The sequence below is a fragment of the Sapajus apella genome, unplaced genomic scaffold (genome assembly GCF_009761245.1).
Source record: "Sapajus apella isolate SASKATOON/1434 unplaced genomic scaffold, GSC_monkey_1.0 scaffold18, whole genome shotgun sequence".
NCBI lineage: Eukaryota > Metazoa > Chordata > Mammalia > Primates > Cebidae > Sapajus > Sapajus apella.
In genome coordinates, this window is record NW_022436958.1 from 17,639,037 (window position 1) to 17,661,196 (window position 22,160).

The 22,160-nt window shown below is 35.3% G+C and overlaps 1 protein-coding gene across 7 annotated transcripts in view; it reads left to right on the forward strand.

Annotated features, from left to right (window-relative positions):
• The window catches only part of GALNT13 (polypeptide N-acetylgalactosaminyltransferase 13), a 593,565-nt gene that overhangs the window by 26,464 nt on the left and 544,941 nt on the right, over nucleotides 1–22,160 (forward strand). For all 7 annotated transcript variants that reach the window (XM_032286428.1, XM_032286423.1, XM_032286422.1 and 4 more), the window contains exon 2: nucleotides 1,544–1,613. The gene's annotated coding sequence lies outside the window, so the exon portion shown is untranslated. The remainder of the gene's footprint in view (nucleotides 1–1,543; nucleotides 1,614–22,160) is intronic.

The window sequence follows — 22,160 nt, forward strand, 5'->3', positions numbered from 1 at the left end:
TCTGCTACTTATTATAACTTTATAATTCAATTGAATTATATGTGAAGATGAATATATATCTTTTTATGTTCTAAGTTTTAAATTTAGAAAATACAAAATTTCTTGGGCATTTCTTGATTTACTTTTTTCATTTAACTATAAGCTTGATAACTATATGTTTGAGAGGTTCTGTGTAAAACGTTAGTAAAATCATTTATTCATGGGCTAGGTAGAGACCTGTGCAATCCCAGTGTCTCTAACATACTAGAGCAAAATAAATTAGATTTTCTATTCAAAATGTTTGTTCTGAATGTTGAATTGTTGATTTGGTTACAGTTGATTTTGGTGAACACAAAAGCACAACTTCTGTGTTATTAAGCTGGAATTTCTGCTTAGTACCACAAAGACCCAAATCTCTCTGAACAGAAATTCTGTTTGTTACTGAGAAATAATATTCCTTTAAAGATGTTTGGTACTTAAGAGAATTTTTGTTTGTTTTGTTCATAGTGTGTCTGATCTGTCTGAAAGAACACACTGTATTTTTAAAGGGTTATGTATAATTTTTTTTTTGAGATGTATTCTCACTCTGTCTCTCAGGTTGGGGTGCATTGGCACGATCTCAGCTCATTGCACCTTCTGCCTCCTGGGTTCAAGTGATTCTCCTGCCTCAGCCTCATGAGTGGCTGGGACTGCAGGCACCTGCCACCATGCCCAGCTAATTTTTGTGTTTTTAGTAAAGAGGTTGTTTCACTATGTTGGCCAGGCTGATAATTTTCATTAGGTTGTATTTTATTTTTTTTTCTTTGAATGGTTGTTTTATAACATTGTGTATACTCAGTGGCATAAAACCCATTTAAGTTGAAATATTATGAGATTCAAAATCAATATCCCCTTTCAAAACCCTGCTCTAAAACAAACAAATTAATTAATAATGCTTGATTAAATCACTCTCTCCTTATAATCACATTGATATTCTGAAGCACAGAGAATGGATCTGTTTACGTATTTTTGTGAGGTATGCAGGTCTCATGCGTGCATTTTTCTCAGTGCATCATTTTCAGTTAGAATTGAAATGCAATTACAAAGTGAATTGGTGCAACTCTCTGGATAAATCAAACAAAATTCTCTTCTAACTCAGTGATCCTCATATATCAGATAATAGTACCTTTTAAAAACTTGAAATATTTGAGTAGTCACCTCAGCTCTCCAAATATGTTTATTTATGAACATCTCATATTTTTCAATTACTTTTATGCTCTTCTGCCAGTATTCTGGGGGCACTGCGTTTCTTGCATATAATTCTGAAGCTAATATGCAGACTTTTCTTACTTCTTTCTTCAAAGTGTCCTCCTTGACTGATGTTTTGGAGTATTTGCATATAGTTGGGAATATTTCTGTTCATCAGCCCATTATAATTTGCTAGATGTGTAGTCTACATTTTGCAAAACCTATTTTAGTATGTTACTGTGTATAGTGTTTAAGTGTGTGTTGGTCTGGATTAGTTTTTCCTATGACCTTGACAAATTGCTTACTCTTTTGAATTATTTTTTTTCTTCCTCCACAGATAACATTTTTCTAGAGGCATTTTGAGGATGAATGTTTTCACATTTTGAAATTGCCAAGTGCCACATACAGTAAGTAATATTTTTATTTTTCTACTCAATTGCAGTTGTACTCAATTAATTTGGCAGACAGTCATAAATGAACACATTTCTATTTACAGTCTTTGATATTTGTGAAGATTGAGGACAATTGTTTACAAAAGATTAAAAAAATTGATGGGTTATTTATTAATCTGAATTAAGCTGCATAATTTTAAGATTTCTAATGACTGATTTTACTGTTGTTCTATGTTAACCACAGATAACTTTTCTCATTTATTCTTTAAATAAAAATTTTCCCTCTTAGTCACAAATCAGAAAGAGTGAAGGAAAGATTAGTAATACCAGGTAGTGTTGATATGTAAATTTAAAGGAGTACTGAATTAGTATTTATTAAGGTTTGCCATGTGTCCGGCAGTTTATATAAGCATTGCTTTTAATCTTCCCCCAAATATTTTAAGATCAGTATTTTTATTTCTACCTTATAAATGAGAAAACTAAAATGCAAAAGTTTTAATAGCTCACTCAGTATCTTTTCAAAATGATGAATCTAGGCACTTAACATAAGACTTTCCACAAAATATTGCCTCTACCAGTTAACTTAGAATAAGTTAAATAAATTCAACTTATGAAAACATGTTCTAAGTAATTCTTTTGGATTTTGGTTCTGCTTAAGCATTATCTTGACAATTTTCCAGATTATTTTTTGTATTGTCTGTCATGTATTATATTGTATGCTGTATGTATTGTATATGTATTTGTATTGTCTGTTCCCATTTTAAATAGTGTGTTCTAATTCCTGACTTGGACTGCTTTGAACTAGAAGAAAAGAAGTGAAAATGTAGATTCCTGAAAGTTTATAAAGCAGAATTATTATTTGATAAAACATGTTATGAATTAAAGTTTCAAAGTTCTGTAAGAGTCTTCTTTCATTCACCAAAAAAAAAAAAAAAACAAACAAAAAAAACATACAATTTAAAATGTTATCCTATTATGTTACAGCTGGAAGGGAGCACAGACTCATAGAGTCTTAGCCCTTACTTGATCAGCTGCCTTGTTTGATGTAGTGGGATGATATGGAAGATAATTATAAAACAGAATTTCCAAAAAATATAAAAGCAATGATGGCAACATTGATGTTTGTTCATTATCTCTCAATGTAAATACTTCAGTAAAAAGGTGGCGTAGTGTAGTGGTTGAAAAATCCAGGCTCTGGATTCTGTTGTCCACACTGATCTAGTTTACATTCCACTAGCAGTGTATTTTTTGATTTTTAATAACAGACATTCTGACTAGTATGAGACGGTATTTCATTGTGGTTTTGATCTGAATTTCTCTAACAATTAGTGATGTTGAGTCTTTTATTCATATGCTTGTTGGCTGCATGAATGTCTTCTTTTGAAAAGCATCTTTTCATATCCTTTGTCCCCTTTGTAATGGGATTTTTGTTTTCTTGCTTTTTAATTTAAGTTCCTTATAGATTCTGGATATTAGATTATTTTCCAGAGTATAGCATGCATATATTTTCTCTCATTTTTAGTTTCTTTTGTTCTGCAGAAGCTCTTTCGTTTAATTAGGCCCCACTGGCCAATTTTTGTTTTGTTGCAATTACTTTTGGTATTTTTGTCATGAAATATTTTCCATGTCCTATGTCCAGAATGATATATATTTTTTAGGTTGTCCAGTTTCAATTTTCTGCATATGGCTTGCCAGTTATCCCAGGACCCTATCCCATTGAATAGGGAGTCCTTTCCCCATTACTTGTTTTTTTATCAACTTTGTCAAAAATTGGAAGGTTGCATGTGTGCAGCATTATTTCTGAGCTCTTTATTCTGTTCCATTGGTCTATGTGTCTCTTTTTGTACCAGCACCATGCTGTTTTGGTTACTACTGCTCTCTGGTATAGTTGGAAGTCAGGTAATGTGATACCTTTAGTTTTTTTCTTTTTACTTAGAATTGCTTTGGCTATTTGGGCTCTTTTTGGTTCATGAATTATAAAATAGTTTTTCCTAATTATATGAAGAATATTATTTGTAGTTTGATAGTAATAGTATTGAATCTGTAAATTGCTTTGGACATCATGGCCATGGCCATTTTATTAACCTTGATTCTTCCCGTCCATGAGCATGGGAGGTTTTTCTGTTTGTGTCATGTCTGATTTATTTGACCAGTGTTTTGTAAAGAACTTTCTCCTCCTTGATTAGCTGTATTTTTAGGTATTTTATTCTTTTAGGGGCTGTTTTGAATGGGATTGTGTTCTTGTTTGGCTGTTGGGCTGGTAATTGTTGTATGCCTCTGCCCTGATGAAGTGCTCTAGTCAGCACTACCCATCAGAGTAAATGAGCATTATGACTGAATTTCAAATAAAAAAATAACAATTGCCTTATATTGAGTGTCAACAGAACCAGTTGACCACCCAAAACGAATTGCCTTGAGCAAAATGTTATTTGATTAGAGAAAACTTAAAAATATATAACAGTTTTTCCCCCAATGGCAGAGACAGTGTCTTACTCTACTATTATACTTTTCAGAATTTGCAGTGACTGACCACACCCTTTTCTTGCAGTCCTTTAGTTGCTTTCTGCAGTGAAAAAAAGTTTGGAATGAAGGGTTGAGCTTGACTTACCATTCTCTTTGTTCTATATTATCTTCAGATGTGTTATGTTCGTAGTACTGTCCTTTACATCACACTGGCTGCATTGATGCCTTCCCCTTTGGACTCTGCTGATCTTCAAATTCTTTCACTTTAGCCATTCATTGGTTCTACCTTCTGTACACTTTATTTCTTAAAACGAACAATCAGCAACATTTTATCTGGGGACATTTTCAGAATTACTAGTATTTAAAAGATCATTGCTCTGAAGGTGGGGCGTGGTGGCTCACACCTGTAATCCCAGCACTTTGGGAGGCCGAGGCTGGCGTATCATGAGGTTAAGAGATCGAGACCATCCTGGCCAACATGGTGAAACCCTGTCTGTACTAAAAAAACACAAAAATTAGCTGGGTGTGGTGGCATGCGCCTGTAGTCCCAGCTACTCGGGAGGCTGAGGCAGGAGAATTGCCCGAATCCGGGAGGCAGAAGTTGCAGTGAGCTGAGATCGTGCCACTGCACTCCAGCCTGGCGCATGGTGACAGAGTGAGACTCTTGTCTCAAAAAAGAAAAAAAGATAGTTGCTCTGAAATTGAGTGGATCAGATCTTTTCATGCTCACACACTACTTTTGGTTTTGAGATTCAAGAATTTACAGAGGGATGAGAATGAAGGGATAAGTCTCCATTTCTAGATTTGACCTCTGCAAGACCAAGCTAGTGATTTTGTTTGGTAATTTAATTTTATTTGGTTCAATTAATATTTCATGCTCCTAAATGTGAGAGGCACTGTGTTAGTAAGGATTAGAGCAAGTGGGAGAGAAAGACAAAAAAATGTCTCAAGGAAATTTTGTTGTTAGTTTGAGGAAATAACGTATACTCATTTAAATAAAGCAGAGGCTATGGTAAGTTACATCATGAGAATAGCATAAACTAATAAAATTTCAAAGCCATTTTAAATAATTTGAGAAATAATACAATGTACAGATGAATGAAAAAACAATCCATTATGGGAGACCTCAGAAAGGAGATATAATTCTGAACAATATTGGTCCAAGTTTTCATGGAGATTGCATTTGGGCTAGATCTTGATGCAGGTGGAAAATGTTAACTGAACAGTCAAGAAAATTGCATACTAACATTTAGAAGTGAAGAGGCATACTGTACACTCAATGAAAGACAAATTAATTAGCTTGGCACCAGAATAAGTTTCTTATGTTGGACTAAAACAGATAACAGTGGAAAATAAGGCTGGTGACAGATTGTGGGAAATACTGATAACCCTTCAAGAAATTTGAATTTAATTGGTAGGTAATTAAAAAAAGAGAGATAATATTTTGTGAGGGCTAATCCTGTGAACAGAAAGGTATTTTTAAATGCTGTTCTGGCAATATCTTCAAAATGGATTGCAGTTGGAAGACTTGTTGCAAAAAGATCAACTTTTAAGCATTTGGAGAGGGATGAGAATGAAAGGATGAGGGCAAGACCTGAGGTCAAGGCAGTGGGGTTGGACTGGGAGGTGTTGGAGCTTGTGACATTTATTTGGAAGGAAATAGGTTCAGGTGTATAATAATAAATGCTTATGCAGGATTTACTAAGTACCAGGCTTATTTCAAATGCTAATGACCAATGTCATCTCCATTTTGTGCAAGAGGAAACTGACAAAAGCATCATTTAAGCAAATTATCCCAGGTCACCTAAGTAAAACATACCATGGCTGATATTTGGGCCCATTTTGTCAAGCTCCAGAGTCATTGCAGTTACCATTGTACCATCATTTCTCTAAAAAAATAACTAAGGCTTTCAGGTTGCGTGAGCTGGAAAATGATGTTGCCAATTATCAGGGAAACTTTTTTTTTTTTTTTTTCCCAGAATTTACCCCGTCTTTAGATAGATTTTTGGATAGGCAGAAAAATCTTCTGATCTTTAGGGAGAAATATCCCTTGTGGTTAATGATAAATCTTTTGTATACATTCACTTGTATGTAGGGCAGCAGGAACAGTAATTTATTATATTACTCAATTATAAGTTAAAATAGTAAATATGTCATCTTAATCGGATTTGCCTTCCTTCTTAGCACAACTTAAAAATGTAACAAGGATAGAGTGGTAAATAAAATATTTTGTATCTTGGTTCCATAAAAGACCACTATTTTAGACATAACAGCATATGGAGTATCTCTTTTTCTGTTGGTTGATGCAAAGGAATTTTTGCCATTACTTTTGCATCACCGTAATATGCTGGAGAAGTAGAATAACGTACTGCTTAAGACCATGGGCTCCAGGACCATGTGTGGTTCATTAATTTTCATTGCTATACAGTATTCCATTGTATAAAAATATTATAGAGTACTTATCATTGTATTGTTGATGGACATTTGTACTGTTTCTAGGTCCGGGTGATTATGAATAATGCTGCCATAAACATTCCTTTAAATGTTTTTTGCCAAATAGCTGTATATATTTCTCTTGAATATATACTTTGCAGTGGGATTTCTTAGTCCTATTGCATGCAATCTTTCCATTTCAGTGGATACTACCAGACAGTGTTCCAAAGTATACTAATTTCACTTAATTTATTAGTGTGTAAGAGTTTCCATTGTTTCATCTTTACCAAAGCTTAGTATAATCAGTTCTTTTAATTTTAGCCATTCTGGTTAGAGTTTGGTGTACATTTCCTTGTTGAATAATATGGTTATGTCATGCGGCTTAATTGCCATGTACATATTACTGTCTGTAAATTTCCTGTTCATATGTCTATTTTTCAATTGTGTTGATTTTAAAAGTTTTAATATTCACAAGTTAGTTACATTGGATTAAGGGCCTCCCATCAGTTAAATATGCTGTAAAGGTGTTCTTCCTTTCTATGATACGCTTTTTCAGTTTCTTAATGAGGTTTTTGATGTTCCTAATTTTAATTTAGATCATTATATCGCCTCTTTATGATTATATCTTTCCACTTGCCTTTGGCTTTTGTGAGTGATGTGAGGTAAAAGTCAAGTTGTATTTTCTTCCAAATAGATGTCTAGTTGTTATAGAATCATACTAGATTATTCTCTCTTTTGCCCACTGTTCTTCAATGTCACATTTATTATAAATTAAATTTCTGTATATATTTGGGTCTTTTAAGAGCCACTATTCTATTTAATTGGTTTATTAGTCTCTTCTTTCCACTAATAACACTATTTTAACTATGACTACTTTCTAAGGTATTCTTAATATCTATTAAAACAAGTCTACCATATTTTAATCAAGGGCATCTTGATTTTGCCTTCTTTCTTGTAAATTTTAGAATTACTTTGTCAAGTTGACAAAAATAATTGTCTAGATTTTAGTTGGAATTGCATTCAGTCTAAAGTACGTTTTTATAAAGAACTGGCATAATTACAATATTAACTTATTTCACCTATGAACATAATATATATAGCATTTTCTCCTTATTATCTATGGACACATTCCAAGATCAGCAGTGGGTGCCTGAACTGCAAATAGTACCAAACCTTCTAAGACTTTTTTTTTTTTGTCTATACATATATACCTATGATCAAGTTTAATTTATAACTTAGGCACAGGAAGAGATTAACAACAACTAATAATAAAATAGAACAATTCTAACAGTATACTCTAATCAGTATAGTCTGTCACTCAAAGCATGGTATTGTACTGTACTTACCCTGCTTCTTGTGATGATGTGAGATGATACAATGCCTACATGATGAGATGAAGTGTGATGAACGATTGTGGTCATAACTTTCATAGTTTGAGGTGCAATAGCAAAATGAACATAAATCTCTTTTTGTTTCTTCACAATTTCAAGGATAGAAGAAGCATTCTTATCATAGAGCTTAGCATCCTGAGCATACAATTTTTTGTTTTTATTCTTTCTGAAAGGAAACACTTTATGGCTTCTCTTTGGCATATTCAAATTGCCAACATTACTACTCTTGTAATTTGGGGCCATTAGTAAGTAATATAAGGGTGACTTGAACATAAGCACTGTAATACCTTGGAAATCAATCTGATAACCGAGATAGCTACTAAGTGACTATGGGGGTGGGTTGTGAATATAGCGTGAGGATGTTGGACAAAGGAGTGATTAAAGTCCTAGGAGGAATAGAGCAGAGAGGTGGGAAATTTCATCATGCTACACAGAAACAGAACACCATTTAAAATCATAAATTGTTTATTTCTGGAATTTTCATTTAATATTTTTGGACCACAGTTGATGATGAATAAATGAAAGCATGGAAGGCAAAACCATAAATAATGGGGGACTACTGTATTTATTTACATCTTTTAATTTCTCTCAATCAGATGCGTGGTTTTTTGTTTAGAGGTCTTATACATTTTGGTTAATTTGTGCTTAGAAGTTTAATGCAGTTTAATGTTGTTATATATATATGTGTAATTGCATACATATATATCTTATATACATACAATTACATATTATATATACTTTTTAAACTTTCATTTTAGGTTTAGAGGTACATGAGCAGGTTTGTTATATGGGTAAACTTTTGTCATGGGGGTTTGTTGTACAGATTATTTTGTCACTCGAGCACTAAGCCTAGTACCCAGTGGTTGTTCTTTTCTTTTCATTTCCTTCATGCCACCTTCTATCCTCAGGTAGACCACAGTGTCTGTTGTTCCCTTCTTTTATACATGTGTTCTAATCATGTAGCCTCCATTTATAAATGAGAAGATGTGGTATTTGATTTTCTGTTCCTGCCTTAGTTTGCTAAGGATGATAGCCTCTAGCTCCATCCATGTTACTGCAAAGGGTTTTTTTTTTTTTTTTTTTTGGTGGCTGCATAGTTTTCTGTAATGTGTATATACCATATTTTATTTATCCATTCTACCATTGACGGGCATTTAGGTTGATTCCATATCTTTTCCATTATGAATAGTGCCACAATTAACATATGTGTGCATCTGTCTTTATGGTGGAATAATGTGTATTTCTTTATGTATATACCCACTAATGGGCTTGCTGGGTTGAATGGTAAGTAGTTCTGTTTTTAACTCTTTGAGGAATCAGGACAATGCTTTCCACAATAGTTGAACTAATTTATACTCCCACCAACAGTATATAAGCATTCCCTTTCTCCACAACCTTGCCCGCATCTCTTATTATTTGATTTTTTTCATAATAGTTATTCTGACTGGTGTAAGATGGTATCTCATGGTGGTTTTAATTTCCATGTATCTAATGATCAGTAATGGTGAGGTTTTTCATATGATTGGCCACATTTATGAAAAGTGTTGATTCATGTCCTCTGCCCACTGTTTAATGGAGTTGTTTGCTCTTTTATTGTAATTTACTTGAGTTCCTTATTGATGCTGGATATTAGAGCTTTCTCAGATGTATAGTTTGCATATATTTTTTCCATTATGTAGGTTGTCTGTTTACTCTTTTGATAGTTTCCTTTGCTGTGCAGAAGCTCTTTAGTTTCTTTTGCTGTGCAGAAGCTCTCAGTTAGATCCCATTTGTTAATTTTTGCTTTTGTTGCAATTGCTTTCGATGTTTTTGTCATGAAACCTTTAACAGGTCCTACATCCAGAATGGTATTTTCTAGGTTGTCTTCCAGAGGTTTTATAGTTTTGGGTTTTACAGTTAAGTCTTTAATCCATCTTGTGTTGATTTTTCTGTGTGGTGTAAGGAAGGGGTAAGGGGTACAGTTTCAATCTTCTATATATGGCTAGCCAGTTATCCCAGCACTCTACCCCATTGAATAGGGAGTCTATTCCCCATTACTTGCTTTTGTTGACTTTGTGGAAGACCAGATGTTTGTAGGTGTGCAGCCTTATTTCTAAGCTTTCTATTCCATTCCATTGGCCTATGTGTCTGCTTTTGTACCAGTACCATGCCATTTTGTTTATTGTAACTCTGTAGTATAATTTGAAGTTTATAACATGATGTGTCCAACTTTGTTCTTTTCGCTTAGAATTGCCTTGGATATTTGAGCTCTTTTTTGGTTCCATGTGAATTGTAAAATCAATTTTTCTAGTTCTGTGAAGAATGTTATTTAAAGTTTGATAGGAATAGCATTGAATCTATAAATTGCTTTGGGCAGTATGGCCTTTTTAATGATATTGATTCTTCCTATCCATGAGATCCATGAGCATGGAGTGTTCTATTTATTTGTGTCATCTCTGATTGCTTTGAGCAGTGTTTTGTGATTCTCATTGTAGAGTTCTTTCGCCTCCCTGGTTAACTCTATGTCTAGGTATTTTATTCCTTTTGTGGCAATTGTGAATGGGATTGCATTCTTGACTTGGTTCTTAACTTGGCTATCATTGCCATATAGGATTTTAAGTGATTTTTGTACATGTTTTTTTTTTGCTAGTTTGTACAGATTTTGCTAGTGATTTTTGTACATTGACTTTGTATCCTGAAACTTTGCTGAAATTTCTCAGTTTAAGGAGCTTTCAAGCTGAGATTGTGGGGTTTTGAGATATAGAAACATGTCATCTGCAAACAGGAATAATATGACTCTGGGTCTTTCTATATGATTGCCCTTTATTTCTTTACCTTGCTGGATCTCTGCACTCAGGACTTTCAATACAATGTTGAATAGGAGTGGTGAGAAGGGGCATCCCTGCCTTGTGTAGCTTCTCAAGGGTAATGCTACTAGCTTTTGCTCATTTAGTATGATGTTTGCTGTGGTTTTGTCATAGATGACTCTTACTATTTCAAGGTATGTTCCTTCAATGTGTTGCTTTTTGAGAGTTTTTAATGTGAAGGGTGGTTGAATTTTGTCAAACATCTTTTCTGCATCTATTGAGAGAAATGTGGTTTTGACTTCTGTTTTTGTAATGAATTGCATTTATTGATTTGCATATGTTGAGCCAATCTTGCATTCCAGGGATAAAGTCTGCTTGATCATGGTGAATTAGCTTTATGATGCAGTGCTGGATTTTATTTGCTGTTATTTTGTTGAGGATTTTAAAATCTATCTTCATAAAGAATATTGGCCTGAGGTTTTCTTTTTTGGTTGTGTCTGCGAGGTTTTGGTATCAGGATGATGCTGGCCTCATAGAATGAATTGGGGAGGAGTTCTTCCTTGCCATTGTTTTGGAATAATTGCAGTAGGAATGATACCAGCTCTTCTTTGTACGTCTGGTAGACTATGTGAATACATCTGGTCTGGGGCTTTTTTTCTGGTTGGTAGACTATTTATTAATGATTTGTTTTCAGTATTCATTATTGGTCTGTTCATGGATTCATTTTCTTCCTGGTTTAGTATTGGGAGGGTATATGTGCTCGGTTATCTATCCATTTCACTTAAATTTTTGAGTTAGTGTGAATAGAGGTGTTCATAGTAGTGTCTGATGGTTATATATGTACGTTTCTGTGGGGTTAGTGGTTATTGCCTTTGTCATTTATGATTGTGTTTGTCTTCTTTTTCTCTTTATTAGTCTAGCTAGTTTCTATCCATCTTTTTAATTTTTTTTCAAAATACCAACTCCTTGATTCATTGATCCTTTGAATGGTTTATGTGTGTGTGTGTGTGTGTGTGTGTGTGTGTGTGTGTGTGTGTGAGAGAGAGAGAGAGAGAGAGAGAGAGAGAGAGAGAGTGAGAGAGAATGAGAATCTCTTTCAGTTCAGTGTTGATGGTTATTTCTGGTCTTCTGCTAGTTTTGATGTTGGTTTGTTCTTGCCTCTGTAGTTCTTTTATTTGTGATGCTGCATTGTTAATTTGAGATCTTTCTAAGTTTTTGATGTGAGCATTTTGTGCTTTAAATTTTCCTCTTAATACTGTGTTATCTGCATCCCAGAGATTCTGGTATGTTGTAGCTTTGTTCTCATTAGTTTCAAAGAACTTCTTGATTTCTGCCTTAATTTTATTATTTATCCCCAAATCATTCTGAAGCAGGCAGTTTTCATGTGATTGTATGGTTTTGAGCAATTTTCTTGAATTCTGTTTTTATTGTGCTGTTGTCTGAGAGAATGGTTGCTATGATTTCAGTTCTTTTGCTTTTGCTGATTGTTTTATGTCCTATTGTGTGGTTGATTTTAGTGTATATTTCATGTGACAATGAGAAAAATGTATATTCTGTTGTTTTTGGATGGAGAGTCCCATAGATATCTTTCAGGTCCATTTGGTCCTTTTAATTTCAGGTCCTAAATATCTTTGTTAATTTTTTGCCTTGATGATCTGTCTAATACTGTTAGTGAAGTGTTGAAATCTCCCACTATTATTGTGTGGAAGTCGAAAGTTTCCTTGAAGGTTACTAAGAACTTGCTTTGTGAATCTGGGTGCTCCTGTACTGGGTGTATATGTATTTAGAATAGTTTGGTCTTGTTGACCTGAATCCTTTACCTTCTTTGTCTTTTTTTGATCTTTGTTGATTTAAAGTCTGCTTTGCCTAAAATTAGGATTGCAGCCCTTGTATTTTTATGTTTTCCAGTTGCTTGGTAGACATTTCCTCTTCACTTAATTTTGAGCCTGTGAGTGTCATTGCATGTATGATAGGTCTCACGCAGACAGCATGCCACTGAATATTGCTTCTTTATTCACTTCACCACTCTGTCTTTTAATTGGGACATTTATTAGCCTGTTTACATTCAATGTTAGTATTGATATGTATGGATTTGATCCTGTCATTGTGTTGTTATCTAGTTATTAAGCAGATTTGTTTGTATGGTTACTTTATAATGCCACTGGTCTGTGTTCTTAAATGTATTTTTGTAGTGGCTGGTAACAGTCTTTCCTTTCCATATTTAGTGCTTTTTTTTTCCAGAGCTCTTATAAGCAGGTTTGGTGGTAATGATTTTCCTTAGCATTTGCTTGTCTAAAAAGTATCTTACTTCTCCTTTGCTTAGGAAGCTTAGTTTGTTCTTACATGAAATTCTTGGTCAGAATTTGTTTTTTTTTAAAGAATGTTGAATATAGACCCCCAATCTCTTCTAGCTTTTAGGGTTCTTTCTGAGAAGTTGACTGTTAGTCTGATGGCCTTCCCTTTGTAGGAGACCCGTGCTTTGTCTCCCACTACCTTTATCATTTTTTCTTTCATTTCAGTCTTGGAGAATATGATGATTGTGTGTCTTGGGGATGGTCTTCTTGTGAAGTATTTTGTGGGGGTTCTCTGCATTTCATGAATTTGAATGCTTGCCTTCTTGGCTAGATAGGGGAAATTATTATGGATGATAACCTGAATCATGCTTTCTAAGTTGCTTCCTTTCTCCTCCCTTTAAGGGATGTCAATTGTCATGGATGTGTTCTCTTTATATAACCCCATATTTCTTAGAGGTTTGGATTGTTCCTTTTCATTATTTTTTCTTTATTCTTATCTGATTATATTATTTCAGAAAGTCAGTATTCAGGCACTGAAATTATTTCCTCACCTTGGTATAATCTGTTGTTTTTACTTGCTATTGCATTATGAAATTCTTGTCATGCATTTTTTTCAGCTCTATAAAGTCAGCTTCGTGCTTTTTTATACTGTCTATTTTGTCTGTCAGATTCTGTATCATTTTATTATGATTCTTAGTTTTCTTAGATTGGGTTTCAGTGTTCTAATGAAATGTGAAAATCTTCATTCTTATCCTTATTCAGAATTCTGTTTCTGTCATTTCAGCCATAGCAGCTCAGTTAACAACCCTTCTTGGATAACTTCAGTGATCATGTGGAGAAAAGAAGACACTCTTGCTTTTTTTGAGTTGTCAGACTTCTTGTGCTGGTTCTTTCTCATCTTTGTGGTCTACTGTTCCTTCAATCTTTGAGGTTCCTATCGTTTAGATAGGTCTTTTTTTTTTCTTTTATCGTATTTAATGACCTTGGGACTTTAATTGTGGTATAAGGTCAATTTGCTTCATTTCTGGAAGATTTTAGGGAGTCAAGTCTCAGCTCAGGACTCCTGGACTGTGTGTTCTAATTCTGGTTGACTATTATTGGGTGCTGGCTTTGTTTTCTGGCCCTCTTGGTTAGGAACCTGTTGCACTGGATGGGCTAAATGCTCTGGGACTGCTGGTCACAGTACTCCTATGCATGGTGCCAGCCAAAGCTCTTTTTAGGTCAGTGACAGTGGAATCTGTCCTCATTTGCATGGGCTAGCAGCAGCAGCATGGCCAAGTGCACACTTGTCAGCTGTGGTAGGGTGCTAGTGGGTGTCGGGGTGCCAGCAGGTGTTTGCAGCAGTGGTGATGGCAGTATGACTTAGGGAGATGGGGTCTTCCACTGACAGCTCTGCATGTGTTTATGCCAGTGGTGGTGTTAGCATGGTGGTGGGGTGCTGGTGGGAGCAGGACTGTGCATGCCCTCTATGCACATTCACACTGGTGGTGGTAGCTGTCTTGGGTGGAGGCAGCTGGCTGTTTTTCCTGCCTAGTTTCACTTTGGCAGCAGTGTCATTGCAGGGTGAGTGCTGCTGGCAGCAGGACAGGCGAGTTTCATGCCTACCAATCTCTGATGACAGTGGCAGTGTGACAGGTGGGGTGAGGCGCAGCATGTACTTATGCCAACAGCAGTGGCACAGCAGGGTGCATGCACACACATGTGGTGACAGAGAAGGGAAGGGAAAGTTTGTCTGTGCATACATGTCCTGTCTCATGGGCAAAACAGCCCTGCAGAGTTCAGGATGAACAATTCTCCGAAGACTAAAATCTCCTATGGAAGCAAGTTAAGCCCAGGGGAATGGGCATCCCCGGCCATGCTCCACTACAGATAATCCAATACCAAACCCTCTGGGCTCTGCAGTGGCTGGAGTTCTGCCCCTACCACTTCTCTAAGTAGTTCTCCCTGCCAACTCCAGTGTCCATGGTGGTCGAGGGGTTTTCCTCTGCTGGGATTCCAGAGGGTTGTGGTGAGAGCAGGTTGCTCCTTGTGTGTTCCACTTCCACTTTCTGCAAGAGTTCCTGGGAGCCAGGAATAAGTCCTGGTGAAACGGTAGTCCCATGCAGGGTTTCCAGTGTCCTCTCCCTTCAGTACAGCATTTGCGTCTTCCCTCCGTCTGTTCTCAATGCCTTGCCTCTGAAGATATAAAGATATGCTCGGAAGATTCCAGTCTTTCTGATGTTCTGGTCCCTTTGGGGGGAGATGTTCCTCCTAGCTGTGTTTAGTCAGCCATCTTGGAGCAGGCAAGATATATCTTAAAAAATTATTTTCTCTTTGTTCCTTATATAAAAACAAATGTTTAAATATTGACGTTGCATATAGTAGATTGTAAACTCTTTAATTCTAGTATTTTTTCAATGGATTATTTAGAATTTTCCATGTAAATATCCATGTTGTCTGTGAAGAAAGATACATAACTTAACACTTTCAAAATCTTATAGCTTTATTGTATTTTCTGTGTCTTACTGATTTGGCTAGAGTGTCCAGAACAATGCTGAATGAACATAGGAAGAATGAGCATTCTGGTCTTATTCACAAATCAAAGAGAATACTTTCCATCATTTTACTATTAAGAATGATGTTTACTGTATATAAAAATATAGCATATATTTGCGAAAATCTATTTGTATTCTGATTTTATTAGGATTCTTAATTATAGGTAGGTTTTAAATTTTTATCAAATGTTTCTGCATGTATTGAGATTTTCAAACCTATTGAGATTATCAAATTATCAAATCTCTTTTACTTTCTTCTCTGATTATTTGTGTTGATATTGCTGCTATTCCCTCCCCCTACCACAGGGTTCCTCGCTTTACAGTACAGGCTTCCTTGCTTAGTACAGTATCACATGAGAATTTTTTTAGTGTTTTTTTTCAATGCTTTCTGTGTTCCTTGAATGTTTACCTCAGGGAGGTGGCCTCTTATTACACTCTGGACCCTCCTCCAGTGGTAAATTCCTGTTGCGTATTAATATACTACTCCTGGTGGGGGAGAGGAGGTGCCTGGATCCTGTTCTCTAATCTTTATCTTAGTTATGGCCAGTACACCTGTGCCTTAGATGTATGGCTCTTGCAGAATACATACCCATTCTTCCCATGGTGCACAAACTCTTCCTGGAGTCTGTGGGATTCATGAATGGGAGAGGTGTCCTGCTCTTCCTCCAGTGTTAGCAGACCTCTGTTTTATGTTAGCTTAAGATTCTGGGGACCAGAAAATTACCTGCACCAATTCAGCAAGGTTTGAATGATCATTCTACCTCTTCCCCAGAAACTATACCTCTTTTCCAGGGACCTTGGGAGGATGAGGGTTTTTTTTTTTTTTTTTTTTTTAATTCTACAAGGCTAAATTTTGCTTTGTTTTAGAGAAAGATTTGGAGAATTGGTAAGGATTGTGTGCCTTTATACCTCCAAAGAGTTCTCACTGGTCTCTACGCTGGCCTGAATTTTTCTTCATAAAGAAGTTTATGAATGAACACATATTTGTTCATATGTGGTATCCCTGGGTATCTATACTGTTCTGTTGGCCAATTCTGATCCTTAGGTATTTGTTATACTTTTAGCTGTTTTCATCTTACCTACTTTCGTGCTGACCACCTCTTCCTCTCTTATTCTGTTAAAGGCAAAATAGTTCATATGGTCTGTTACTCCTCAGAGTGGCTATTAACCTCTGAAATTTAGTTCATCCCTTTGCCTGGCGACCCCTGACCTCAGCATACAGGAAGCCTGATTGTTATCATCATTGGCTAAAATTATAGCTCCTAGGTCATTAGGAATCTAGTCTCCTGTGTAGTTCTTTTCCACAGTCTTAGCTACATAACTTCATCCTCAAGAATTTTCCAGTGGTTTAAGATGGCTTCTGGAGCCTAGCCATCACATGAGTGTTCTACACAGCAAGAATGAAAAATAAAAATGCAATGACAAATGAGGCCTGCAGCCAGCTGATTTACCCCTCATCACAGAGATGACTTGGAAACTCTTCTATTTTCTACCTGGCCATCATTACTCTTAGTTGTAAAGACAGCTGTTACATGTAGTATTGTAGTTGCACACACAACTGCTCTGTTGGTGACCTAGTAAGGTAGAAGGGGAAGATAGATATTTAATAATCTCTTCGTGGTCGTAATCACAAGGAGGAGATAGGAATTACATTTAAGTAATCTAATTTTTTTTTCTTTGTAAAAGTTTTTGAGATCTGGTCTTGCTCTGTCACTCAAGCTGGAGTACAGTAGCACAATCATAGCTCACTGCAGACTTGACCTCTTATACTCAAGCAATTCCCTGCCTTAACCTCCTGAGTAGCTGGGACAGTAGGTGTGTGCTATTGTGCCTTGCTAATTTTTAAATTTTTAGTAGAGATGAGGTCTCACTATGTTGTCCAGGCTGGTCTTGAACTCCCAGCTTCAAACGATCCTCCTGCCTTAGCCTCCCAAACTGCTGGGATTATAGGCACAAGTCACCATGCTCAGCCTAGCTAATCCAATATTTGAGGCAGGATGGGGTGGGTTAAAATGTATAGGTACTAACATCATACAGAATTGGATTCTGATCTTAGTTCAGCAAATAACTAGCTGTGATATCTTGAGCAATGTTTTTATTTGGTTATTCTTTCTTAGGTGTAAAAGGGCATGATGTAACTTTAAATGTTTTGGTGTGGATAGAATATGATAATATATTCAATAGGTTTATTGCGTAGGACATGATCGAGAAATGGTATGTTTATTTTACCTATCTTATATTAGCATAAATTCCTCTCTCTCTTTAAGAGAGGACAGTGTCTGTTAATGACTAATACAGATTGATAGAGTACAAAGGCAACTAACCTTGTTTCTCTTGAGTAAAGTTTTACCTTTTAGATAGAATTGAGTCTCAACTTCTGTTCTTTGATGTATATTTTTTACACTTTGAACTAAACTGGAAGATTGCTCAAAGTTAAGGGTTATGATAGTAGCACTTTATTAATGTCAAACTCTGAAATAGATAAGAATTTAAAGGTTTCCCTTTAACCTTTGCCATTGGTAAGTTATGAAACTTACGGAAGAAATTATATTCCTCTGGTCCTCAGTTCCTTCAGCTAACAAATCAATTAGTTGATGAGATGACCTCTACCACCTATTTAACAGTTTTGAAACACCATAATTCTGTGCATTTTTTCTTTTGCCCAAGACGGATTCTTTTGCCAAAAGAAATATCCTAAAGGCCAGCAAATAAAATGATAAAGACTTATTTACTGAAACCACAGTAAATTGTAGGAACTGGCTATGTTGAGATATTTTACCAGTCCTGAAATAAAACAGTAGATGTTAATGTAATAACATAGTGGTATATGTTAGAAAATTGACTTAAAATTTTGGTTGTGAAGATTGCTGGCTTAGATAAAATATATAATATGGGACAAGTCACTTAAATCCTCTGAGCCTTAGATTACTCATTTATAAAATGGACACTATATTACTGACGCCATTATGAGGATCAAATACAAAAAGAACAACCTAAAATAATAATAAACTGTCCAAGTTCAATGCTTAGCTCTTTAGACTATTCAATGGGTAAAGCACAGAATATGCCCTCACACTCTGATACAGAGATTATACAACAAAGTTCAAAATAATATACAATAAAAGCAATTAAGGATCTCTGTTTTGAAATTTGTATTAGAGATTGCCAATCTATTTCTACATTGTGCCATAGGAAGTTGTGGCAAGTGGGGATCTAGCGGACTCTGCAGTGGCCAGACCAGCAAGGCGTGTGTATACTTTGTGTATGAAATACTTAATTGAGGTAAATTTCCATATATAATCTTTCTCTGCATCTGTAGCATTCTTCTTGTGATCCAACGAGGCTGAAACAAATGGCAGATAACATTTGTAGTGTGTGGCTATGAGTGCTATCTGCTCTCTTGAATTCGCTTGGGTGAATTGACATTTAAGGCTTCCTTTCTGTAAATAGGAAGTTAGTACTGAAGGCCTGGCTACCAGATGGCAAAATAGTTTATATTGTTAAACTGACTACACGTAATAAAAATGGTCAGTCTTAAGAAGATATATGATAAAAGCAGACAATATTTTTGTTCTAAAACTAACATATACTAAGGTTGCATAGCCTCTGTTTGTGTCTGTGTGTATATATTTATTCATATTGCCATCATCTTGAAAATATCTTGAAATATACCATATGGGTATTAAGATGTGTAAAGTACACTAATAATAAATATATGGATCGATGGGTTTTTACATAGCTATATGCCTGCATTACTGCTATGCAGAATGAGAATATATGGAATATTTCTAATCCCCAGTAAGTACCCTTTACATCTCTTCCCCATCAATAGCCTGCTGGTTTTTAATATATTTTTTTATTTTGACTTTATGACTTTATGATAATATAATTTGAAAAAGGTGTGTAGTATTTTGAGGGGTAATTGCAATATTTAAAAATTTTCAGGAGGTATTAGTAATTGTTACAAAACCAAAAGCCTCTAAAGAATACTGAAAAGTCAATAAACTGTAACAATGATGTTATAAGTAATAATTTTAATTGCACATCCTCTGAAGTGAAACAAAATTGCAGTGTGAAAAATCTCATAAAATTCTATCCAAATCTCCCACCTGTAAGCCAAAAAATAGAGCTACCACACAGGCTGGTGAGTATTCTATCAGTCATGTTGCCAGGCAACCTTAGTCAGTATGAGAGACACCCAATTGAGCAGCCATAGAGTCAAACTAAAAGTTGTCTTGGAAACAAAAGGGTTCAACTGATAAAGAGGGAGAATGGAAAGAGAGAAAAAGAGAGAGAGAGAGAGAGAGAGAGAGAGAGAGAGAGAGAGAGGGAGAGGGAGGCACGCGGAATGTCAATTAGGAAGTTATCTGTATTAATCATGACCACAAACAATTTTTTTGCTGGTAAAATGCAGCTAGCTTACAGCAAAGTTACTTGGATTTCTACTTCCTTCGCAGTGTTTTTCTCCTACATGTACACATGTGTGAGTGGAAATGTTTGGCAAGACACATTATCATTGCTTTTTTGGAGAGAAGGATGTTAAAAAGCATTTTTAGCATACTCAAAACATGTTCACTAGGAGTTCGTTGAGATTATAATAATTCAGGATTATGTTTGATTCAGTCATGTTTAAAATAATCTGAGTTTTAAATTGAAATACCGTGTTTAAAAAATTGGGAATACAAAGTAAAAATCCCTACCACCTGAACTGAACCCCTTGGAAGGTAAAAGGAATAGAAAGGGAGGTGCACCTAATTCCCTGTGGGTGAACTTTAGTGGAGATACTATAGGCCAAGCAAACAGGGTGAGAATTTGGCATGACAGTGTCAAGTAAGCCCTCAGCTTTGCAAAGCAACTCTTAATGTGGTTTTCTAGAGACATATCTTCCATTCCTCATGGTTTCATTTTCATATCTAACCTTTGCCACTCCCCTATGCTCTAACCCACCACTCTTCTCCCTTCCTTTTTAACAGATCATGTGCAGAGAAAATAGCATCTGTGGGACAGGAACTTTTGAGGTTCCTACTAACTTACTAGTGTCCATAAATCCTTTTATTCTCCCCTTCTATTGATACCTCTTCCTCTATAATCCAATTCCTTCATCAGTGCTCTGGATCCTACACCTACCTGTGCTTGTTCTAAGAGCGCTAGTTCAAATGATTATTTTATTTTTGCATGTTCACCCTTCTCCCTTTTTCCTGATTTCCTTCCTCTTGGCATTGAACACGTCAAAATATCTTTACCCTTAAAACCAAAAATGCATTTGTGCATAAATCCTAACTTTATTTCAAATCCATTTTTAGCTACACTGTAACTATTACCTCTACTCATAGCTAAATGTCTCCAAGATTTGTCAGTATTCTCTGTCACATCCGTTCACAACTCAACACGCTGAAGCTTTCTTAATCTGCTTGTCTGAAGCTGCTCCAAGGTCACCAGAGTTAGTTGTGTGACTTAAATTGCATATAGAATATACTTCTTTGCTCTCTTAGCACAATTTTGTACTATTGATCATTCCTTCAATTAAGAATATTATTTTCGATGAAATCTATATTATTGCACTTCTGCTTCTTTCCTCCCTTGAGAGCATTGCCCAATCTCATTTGTGTGCTTATCTTTCTTAAAATACGTATTCTACAAGATTCTTTATGGCACCCTTGTTTTCTCTCATGCTTAGATTCTCACTGAACAAATTTCATCAATTTTCATGGTTTCAGTTTCCATTGGCTTGCTGACTCCCTCATCTCTACCTCTTCTAATATTCAGTCGCTATACTCACCTGCCTTCTGGGCAGCTCCACTTGTATATTCTGTAGATTAAAAAATTAATAAAATCTTCTGGTGAATTTGCAAATAACACTTTTTTCTATTGTAAACTTAAAATATATGTGATATTGATATACACAAAAGCAAAATGAAAATAATAAAATTAACATTCTTAACAATGATGCTGACCCCAAAAACTTTAATCTTGAGCAGGCCTTTGATTTTATCTAGAACTGCTAGATTATAAATTGTGAGGTAAGGTATCTCAAGCACCTACTTTGGACTAGGGTTGGGAGCATATTATATGCTTAAAAATTACTTGGAAAATGAATAAAATAAATAGCTTAATATTTGAATGTATCTTAAGGGATTTTCTTTTTCCAAGTTGTGTTAAAAATTTATTTTGCTCATCCTAATGTTAATTACAGTAATAGCAGTGGTTAACATGTACTGATTAATTATGTTATGTCCATTCCTCTGATTCTCATTTCATATCTATAATCTTTACCACAATTCTATAAGTAAATATAATTCTTATTGCTATTTTATAAACATGGGAACAACTGGAATTAATTGAGCAAATTAACCTCTTCAGTATCTTCAAACTGAATATGTATAGGGGTTAGACTTGAATCAGAGTTGTCTAATATCCTATCATATATATAATACAGTTATATATATATTATATATAAATAAATGTATATATATATCTGAATTTTTAGAAAAAGTAGTACTTTCTATATTCCTGGTTCTTTGATACAGACATTCATGTTGTGATATTTTTGTTATCAGTAGGCTCTTTGGAGTCTCAGTACATGCACATGACTTAGGTGTCATCAATTATGATTATAATTTGGGTTGTCTTGAATAAATAACTTAGAATGTGCCTTCAGAGG